Raw genomic sequence first — 6,661 nt, forward strand, 5'->3', positions numbered from 1 at the left:
AAAATAGTTTGAGTTTAAAACATTTATGGCAGGCCTTGTCATAGCTAAGTTATTTAAGAGGGCCAGAGGATCTCTCGATAACTGAAAACGCTTGAACTATACGATTCACAGAAATGGAAAACCGCTGCGTCTCTGTATCTGTATCTGTATCTGTATAGCCGGTATAACCGCCTTTCGGCGTAACACACCAGCTTCGCAGGCACGCGGCGCGGCGGCAGCTGGCTATATTACACCGATCGACTTGTTACACCTAACCCTTGAACTTCTAGCTCTAGACATTGTTTAAAGCTATCTATTGACAGTGCCCCTACTGTACTTGGTGACAGTGAGTTCCACTCTGCGATAGTTCTAGGAAAGAATGAATTCTTGAACACCTCAATCCTTGGTTGATAACTCTGGTACTTGAATGCGTGGCTATTTCTTGTTCTCTTCTGAGCTGGTATTAGGTACTTAGGTCTGCCTCCATTGATGGTATATATTACGAAAGCCCAAAGGTACAACCTGCAACGAAGCTGTTTGCGAAGACAACGCAACGCAACTAGTTTCGTAGACGACGCAGCTTTTCATGTACCTTTGGTCTTTTGTACAATGTGACTCACATGAAAACACTATACACAGGCTACACGCTCGTATCATCACCTGGCTAATTGAAGTTGGGAGCTTCACGCGAGCGCTTTACATCACAATCAAAATCCCTAATCTAGCTTAAGTGCAGCAGGAAATAGGCTTTCAAACTAATACTCCCTGTACCTATAGAATAGGATTAATCATTAAATATGTACACCGAGATTGAAAACAAATAATGGAAAAAGCAGTTAAGGGGAAGATAGCACGTTACATCAATAGGCCTTTGTATTGAATGTTGAGAATGGAAATCGTGCATCGTGAAAAATCATATTCAATTTCGTGATAAAAAGAGTACAGATTCAGTATATTGCACAAAGAAGCATATTTTGCAGCCAAATGCACGCTCATTTACATAGTGTCAGTGGAACACAGTATAGAAATTGTTAAAACAGCTACGATACGAGTCTAAAATTACTGAAAACAAGCTCGGATTCGAACCCTGGTCCAAAAGCCTGACCTTAAAACCCAAATTCTTTACGTCTGGAAATACGGTGTTGACAGAGCGTTCTAGTACACCTACACGTTGCCGTTTTGCGATATAGCTTCGGGCACGGACATGGTGTCGGATAGGACGTAACAGCGGCCGGGAACAGGCCCGTACGTAACAGGTGCCACCACACGTGTCAATGCGAGGAGAGGTCCTGTATTAAATAGGCTGTGGTAGGCTTTTAAGGGGCAATCGGTCGTTTTGTGTCAAGTGCCATGATATTGTAGGGCGCAGCAAAACCTCTACTTCCTCTACTACCTTTTACCTCCCCAACCGAAGTCAGGTACCAATTCTTACACCTGTGGCTACCTGTTACACGACCAACTACAAAACCGGCGTGTTGCGTCCTAATCTAATACGACGAAAACAAACAAACAAACAAGCCAAGCTGCTTACTCAGGTATGGACTCCGACATCATGATCCTCTTCTGCCCCAGTTGATACTTCAGCGTCTTCACTTCAAACGTCAGCCTCTCCTCCTCAGTCATCTCTGGGACTTCCTCTGGTTCCGCCATGGTTCGTCCTGTCTTTCCCTCGACCCGGAGAGTTTCAAACCTCAAGCTCTGTGGCAAGGTTTCCCTTTAGGCTTCTTCAATGTCTGTCAGCACAAGGCCTGTGCTCCTTGTTTTTTTTTTCGGTAGGATCCTGTAGATTGTGGCTACTGTTTGTAGTCAAGCTCCCCTTTGGGTTGACCAACGCTCCTTCTACGTTCCACAGCCCAAAAATTGGGTTCTTTTTTATAAAGAATCCAGGGGATTTGAATACTGGGCGAGAATACAGAGGCACGACGCACGGGTACACGACACAGAGCTGAGGTTTCACTGCATGTAATCTTACCAGCCGGCTCTTGTAAGCTAATAATGACTCACAGACGTCAGAGTTGCGTGAACTCAGTGATCGCTAGATCAAGGACGTTGATGATGTCCTTGGTTAGACAGATACTGACGGTTTGAAGTCTGAATGTTTACTGTCTCAGTACGGCTGTGGTCCCCTGAGTGTGGTACTGCCGGCAAACACCTGAGGTAAATTTTGTTCGTGATAGTGCGTGTGACACTCGGAGGTAGTTTCCGATGTTAATGGAAACAATCTAGTTTGAATGAATTGCCATTAGCGTTCTCACACCACCGGGTGTCATTTTCATTTTCACACAGATTGGATGAGAGCATTGCGCTATTTTAGGAAATGACCGTCGTTTTCATATCAATAGAGGAGTGACAAAGGCATCCAATGCAATTTTAGGGGCGACAAAGGAAAACAAAAATTCTGAATGAGGAAATCCGTCATATTGAAATTTTCTTAGCACATTTTTGTCAACATTTCATACTTGAAGCGTTTGAAAGTCACTGTTTGGAGTCAATTTTTGTACTACCAATGAATATCTAGAACCAGCCTACGATACGGAACAAGCGACCGTTTTCCGTCAGCGACATCGCATTTTTGCCTCATAGTTAAAATGCTTAGTATTAGACAAAATCAGCAACAAATTTCACATACGACTCCATTTACATTTTTGGCATACACCACTTTAAATAATATAATTTTGAGGTTTGTTACAAAAAATGTCTTGCATCATTGTATAAAAGCCAACTGACAAGATTGGGTATGTTACATAAAACTACTGTATGTTGATGACCTTGAAAATTAATGAATACGATCACATGTAAATCTAGAAAAACAAAGGGCAAACATAGGCATTTTCAATCTAATAATATGTGATGCCCCAACTATATAAATTGTATAGGCGTAATTACGCCAATTATATATATCTGTGTGTGTGTGTGTGTGTGTGTGTGTGTGTGTGTGTGTGTGTGTGTGTGTGTGTGTGTATAGCACAAGTAGTACAGAAGGGAGAATGAATGTACTGTAACAGAGACATTTAACGTACATTACGTCAATAATCTATTTGCAACCATATTCCTGTACTCATGGTTTCATTTATTTATTTTTTCATTTATTCACATACATTAGCATTCATTCATTCCTCTCTCTAGTAGATCCTCCATGTTGCGACCTGTATCCTGGGACGTACCATCACTGTCAGTGGGAGAACTCCTGGATATTCCCTTCTTGTCTGGATCTGGGTCTAATAAATCAGAATAAATCAACCATCAGCAGTATGTAATCACTGAGGCTAGTAAATGTACAATACAACACGGTACCAGCCCTACCGCGGGTCGGATCGCCCGAAGACCGGAAAGAGATCCGATCCGCGGGAGGGCTGGGACCGAGGGTGAGGCGGAATACACCCCGTGTTGTATTTCATGTATGTCATACCCACCCGAGAAATCAATTCAATACGAAATGTGCCAAAATTTGGTAAGTCCCAAATTACTATAACCAGATTGGTAAATCTTAAGGGATGATGAGCTGCCTAGAGGTGTATATGATGTCATAAGGACTGGTTATTCCTATAACCACCGATTGAATCTCCGAGTGAGCGCAGCATTGTCCATTATGACGAGTACTCCCAACAAAGATGGCGGGCAAAATGAAAATTGTTGTCTGATCTCATGCCCTGAGGCTGATCTCTAGATCGTATGACCATTAGGATTTTGAGTTTCTACTGTTTATGTATGATTTAGCATTCATATGTTAATTTACTATTTTGCTATTTCTTTTCTGTGTTTTTTTGTGTGTATGTTAGAGTCCCTTGGAAATTAACCGGTATGCATGGGCTGAAGGGTCTACCTTGGAAGAGGAATAAATAAATCTCGTGCCCAGGGCACTGTGAATCGTTCTACTCTATTGGCTGTGTTGTTAACGAGATTTAGACATCAATATGAAATGGGGATTTCTAATTGGTCGACATCTAGCTATATGTTATACTCAATACAATGGGTAAAAAATTTTAAAAATCATTGTATGTGAAATGCTTCATGCATATGCTTGGAGGCTTTACCCACCTAAATAAGGGAGTTATTAGAGAAGGGTTAACAGTCATGTCCTCATGGCTTAGAACCTTCCTGGTCACATGACTTGCCAAGTAGCCAATCAGAACGGTGATCAGCCAGGTGAATATACTGTACAGCATGAAGGAGACCTGAACAAACAAACAAACAAACAGGGAACTAAGTAAATTGTCAGAAGTTAGTACATGTTCCTAGTGCATTTATCAGAAACCAAAAACCTGCACTCAAAGAGATTTCGTCATTGTCAAACTTGTCTAAGGCGACCATCCTGGGGATGAGGAAAAGTGGTCTTGCTAGAAGTGGCCGTCTTACAAAAACATGGCAAAAATTCAGTACAAAAAAAAACTTTCCACTCATTTTACAATAGACTGTCCCCATTGACCCAAAGTGACCCAGCAGGCTCCATTTTATATTGCGCAAAGACTGACATGCTGCCAACTGGCCGATTCCATCAAAATTTCTCATTAATCATCAAAAACGTTTTTCGCTACATGCTTGAAAATGACTGGGCAAAGATTGGGCCATGTGTGGTCCCAAATCAAGCCAGTTGAGATCGGTCTCGTAGGACAAGTGGTCGGCTTAGGCATGTTCCTTAATGTTTATATCTCATCTATGGAGAAAAATTGGGACCGAGAAAAAGCGGTCGTTATGGCCAGATAGCTCACTTGTAGAGGTGGTCGCTTGGGCAAGTTTAAGCTATTCCTTCAGCTATTATCTTTGCACAATTTGCTTTATAATTTTTTTTTTAGCCAGTCCACTTACCCTGTAAAGCCAAAATGCAGTTTCCCTAACATTTCCATGTTCATCTTTGCTGAGGAAAGCTCCTATGGCCATCCAGAGGGACAGGGACAGTCCTGCAGTAAACCCTGTCAGAGCTCCCCTGGAAAGTTAACAGTCAATAGAACTGTCAAATATAGACAACACAGAGCAGCACAAAGCTGTCAACTTGGATAACACTATACTAAAGCTGTCATTCTGGGAAGCACTAAAACTAGTTACCTTACAACAGCATTTCTGTCAGTAATTGCCAGCAGCAAGTTAGTCAAGACAGTAACCATCAGTAAGAGATCGGTCTGGATAAAGTCTTCAGTAACTGTATTTGTCACTTGTATTACTGCCCTGACAGTTATGTTGATTTACTAAAATGTCACTGAAATGAGACTGTCAGTAAGGCCATGTTGATTTGATTATATGGATGACATCCGCGCGCGCATGAATTTTCGGCCGTTTCCAAAAAAAAAAGTTTTCAACCATACTGTAAATCGTGCAAAACAGTTGCTAAATGAGCAAAAATATACCATATGTTGCAAGGAAAACATTTAGAAACGATACCAATGTCGTAGAATGCCAAAATCAAAGGAAAAAAGACAAAAATGTAAAGAAATGAATTCGAAGAGTAGATTATAACATATTCTGTGCCATTTGTTCAACCTTCATGACCACGTAGATTTCATAGTGAAAGCAACTTTTTTTTTTGCAAAACTTTTTTTTATTCGCACGCGCGCATCAGTTTTGGGGTTCCCAGAGGCAACTAGCAATACTGGATTTTCCTAAGGGTCATCTATAGACTTTTACTATATCTTGTTTATTTGTTTATTTTGATTTTTCACAAAGTGAAAGGGAGGACAAAACAGGTGCATACGCACCTTTACAAGTTCCCCTCCTCCATTTCTTTATTGCACAGTGGAAAGGGTGAAGGAAAAATTTCAATGCATTTTCTTGAATGAAAATTTCCAGAGCAAAAAAGAAACATGGCATATGGATTTTAAAAAGTCTAAAAACACGCAAAAAAATAGCCCCAAACCTCTGCTGGGAGAGTACCTCATATGTACAGATATCAGTTTGCTATGGGATACAATTGATTCAACTTACCGGGGATAATAAAATTAAAAGAATGCATGAAAATTCTAAGTCAAGTCTAAGTCTAAGATTATTTGTCGAGTTCTCCGCATCACGTACCCTGAGTTTGCTGACGGAATGAAGATACCCAAGGTGAAGAGACCGAGCAAGGGGCCACCGAGGGCACCAAATATGGAGTTAGTATCTTTGATGAGTGAGCCGATCTGTGATGCCAGAAACGACAGTCCCACAGTCATGGCTCCATACAGCACGGCTGGACAGGCAAAATGGACAACATCAGTAACATGTCATATTCTACACTGGATACCAAACTCGTTTCGGGCCGCTAGCAATTTCCTTCGGCAGCCAAGAGCCCTTCGCCCGCGGGTCTAAATTACCGCTACGGGGAAACTAGCCCGGGGGGTGTTTGGCTGGCCCTTTCAACGAGATAGTTCTAGGGTCGGACAAACCCCTCGGGCTCAACTCCCCCGTAGCCACCGTAGCGGTAATTTAGATGGGCGGGCGAAGGGCTCTTGGCTGCCGAAGGAAAACGGCTAACGGCCCGATCCATCCATCCAACTCCTCTGGCTCATCATGTTCCCCTTGGCCGATTTCTACAAAGGAGTCTGGTGGAGACTAACGGATTAATGAAATGTTTAAACTTTGTTCCTGTTTAAGTTTATATTCACGTATTTGCGGGTGCCATCCTGTCTAATAGTTTTTAAAATGTTGTGTTGGAAAAAAATGTTGCCTGCAACAGATTATAAAATTCAGCATCAAATAAAAACATGAAAAAAAA

General features: G+C 41.7%; 1 pseudogene; it reads right to left on the reverse strand.

Annotated features, from left to right (window-relative positions):
* Positions 1–3,123: 3,123 nt before the first annotated feature.
* The window catches only part of LOC109476647, a 13,318-nt pseudogene continuing 9,780 nt past the window's right edge, over positions 3,124–6,661 (reverse strand).

This window comes from Branchiostoma belcheri, unplaced genomic scaffold (genome assembly GCF_001625305.1).
Source record: "Branchiostoma belcheri isolate BF01 breed outbred unplaced genomic scaffold, Haploidv18h27 scaffold386, whole genome shotgun sequence".
NCBI classification, from domain to species: Eukaryota; Metazoa; Chordata; class Leptocardii; order Amphioxiformes; family Branchiostomatidae; genus Branchiostoma; species Branchiostoma belcheri.